General features: G+C 56.5%; 1 non-coding gene and 2 pseudogenes across 1 annotated transcript; all 3 read left to right on the forward strand.

The window, feature by feature from the left end:
* Positions 1 to 962: 962 nt before the first annotated feature.
* Positions 963 to 1,651, forward strand: LOC146144289 (small subunit ribosomal RNA; annotated as a pseudogene; the record flags this gene model as incomplete).
* Positions 1,652 to 1,906: 255 nt separating this feature from the next.
* On the forward strand, positions 1,907 to 2,060 carry LOC146144290 (5.8S ribosomal RNA). The gene has a single exon (XR_014498913.1). It is a non-coding gene; the product is annotated as a 5.8S ribosomal RNA (ribosomal RNA).
* Positions 2,061 to 2,308: 248 nt separating this feature from the next.
* LOC146144291 (large subunit ribosomal RNA) overlaps positions 2,309 to 2,500 on the forward strand; it is a 3,679-nt pseudogene continuing 3,487 nt past the window's right edge.

Consider the following 2,500-nt stretch of genomic DNA (forward strand, 5'->3'; position numbering starts at 1 on the left):
ATGCTAGAGCTAATACATGCGTGAAGCGCCGACCTCGCGGGAGGCGTGCTTTTATCAGACCAAAAACCGACCGGGCTTCGGCCCGCAACCTTTGGTGACTCTGGATAACTTTGCGGATCGCACGGTCTCGCACCGGCGACGGATCATTCAAGTGTCTGCCCTATCAACTTTCGTCGGTACGGTACTGGCCTACCGAGGTTCTTACGGGTAACGGAGAATCAGGGTTCGATTCCGGAGAGGGAGCCTGAGAAACGGCTACCACATCCAAGGAAGGCAGCAGGCGCGCAAATTACCCATTCCCGACGCGGGGAGGTAGTGACGAAAAATAACAATACAGGACTCTAAACGAGGCCCTGTAATTGGAATGAGTACACTTTAAAACCTTTAACGAGTATCCATTGGAGGGCAAGTCTGGTGCCAGCAGCCGCGGTAATTCCAGCTCCAAAAGTGTATATTTAAGTTGTTGCGGTTAAAAAGCTCGTAGTTGGATTTTGGGCGCAGGCGGCCGGTCCGTCGCAAGGCGTGTACTGGCCGTCCTGGCCTCACCTCCGGTTCTCCGCCGGTGCCCTTGACTGAGTGTCGGCGGCGGCCGGAACGTTTACTTTGAAAAAATTAGAGTGTTCAAAGCAGGCGATTCGCCTGAATAATGGTGCATGGAATAATGGAATAGGACCTCGGTTCTATTTTGTTGGTTTTCGGAGCGCGAGGTAATGATTAAGAGGGACAGACGGGGGCATTCGTACTGTGCCGTTAGAGGTGAAATTCTTGGATCGGCGCAAGACGAACGACTGCGAAAGCATTTGCCAAGAATGTTTTCTTTAATCAAGAGCGAAAGTCAGAGGTTCGAAGACGATCAGATACCGTCCTAGTTCTGACTATAAACGATGCCAACTAGCGATCGGGGGGCGTTAGTTTTACGACCTCTCCGGCAGCTTGCGGGAAACCAAAGTCTTTGGGTTCCGGGGGAAGTATGGTTGCAAAGCTGAAACTTAAAGGAATTGACGGAAGGGCACCACCAGGAGTGGAGCCTGCGGCTTAATTTGACTCAACACGGGAAATCTCACCCGGCCCGGACACAGTGAGGATTGACAGATTGAGAGCTCTTTCTTGATTCTGTGGGTGGTGGTGCATGGCCGTTCTTAGTTGGTGGAGCGATTTGTCTGGTTAATTCCGATAACGAACGAGACTCTGGCTTGCTAACTAGTTACGCGACCCAATCGGTCGGCGTCTAACTTCTTAGAGGGACTAGTGGCGTTTAGCCACACGAGATTGAGCAATAACAGGTCTGTGATGCCCTTAGATGTTCGGGGCCGCACGCGCGCTACACTGACCGGATCAGCATGTGCTCGCCTTGGCCGACAGGTCTGGGTAACCCGCTGAACCCCGGTCGTGCTAGGGATAGGGAATTGCAATTATTTCCCTTGAACGAGGAATTCCCAGTAAGCGCGAGTCATTAGCTCGCGTTGATTACGTCCCTGCCCTTTGTACACACCGCCCGTCGCTACTACCGATTGAATGGTTTAGTGAGGTCCTCCGATTGGACCTGGCGCGGCCGGCAACGGTCGAGCCGGCGTCCGAGAAGACGATCTAACTTGATCATTTAGAGGAAGTAAAAGTCGTAACAAGGTTTCCGTAGGTGAACCTGCGGAAGGATCATTAACGGTCTCGCAAACGCTTCGGCGAACGCGAAACTCGGACAAGCGAGAGAAAAAGTTTTTGCTACCCGGCGCCCGACCCGCGAGGAGCGGCGCGCCGGCCGGCGATTCGGTCACCCGGTAATGTTTGCGCGTCGAGTGCCGCGGTGCCGCGCGCTCCGGCTTCAAGCGTCGGCCTGGCCGACCGCTCGGCGCGGTATATTTTGTCACCCTTTAGTGCGAGGCACTGTGCGAGCGAAACAATCGTGGATGGCTCTTGGCGGTGGATCACTCGGCTCGTGAGTCGATGAAGGACGCAGCTAGCTGCGTGAATTAGTGTGAATTGCAGGACACATTGAGCATCGACGTTCTGAACGCAAATTGCGGCCTCGGGTCAATCCCGGGGCCGCGCCCGCCTCAGGGTCGCGTTGCAAACGTTCCGCGCGGGGATTTCTCCGCGCGGCTGCTGCGGCGTCGGACGCGCGAGCGCCCGTCCCGCTCAAGACAGCACGGCACGATGTGCGACGATCGCGACCAGAATCCCGCGCGGCGGCGGCGAGTCGACCTCGAAGAGGCCAACGGCTGGCGGCTCAAGGGCGGGAATCGAGGTGCGCGGCGGCGCGCGGCGCCGACGGCGAGCGCGGAACGGGAAGAATAGTCCCGGTCCTTACTTTCGGCCTGAGGTCGGACGAGGCTACCCGCTGAATTTAAGCATATTACTAAGCGGAGGAAAAGAAACTAACGAGGATTCCCTCAGTAACGGCGAGTGAAGCGGGATGTGCCCATCGCCGAATCCGCGCGCTTTTGGAGTGCGCGGAATTGTGGCGTACGGAATTCGTCACGGCGCGCTTCGCCGGTCGCCCGCG

The sequence above is a fragment of the Ascidiella aspersa genome, chromosome 5 (assembly GCF_963924565.1).
Source record: "Ascidiella aspersa chromosome 5, kaAscAspe10.2, whole genome shotgun sequence".
Lineage (NCBI taxonomy): Eukaryota > Metazoa > Chordata > Ascidiacea > Phlebobranchia > Ascidiidae > Ascidiella > Ascidiella aspersa.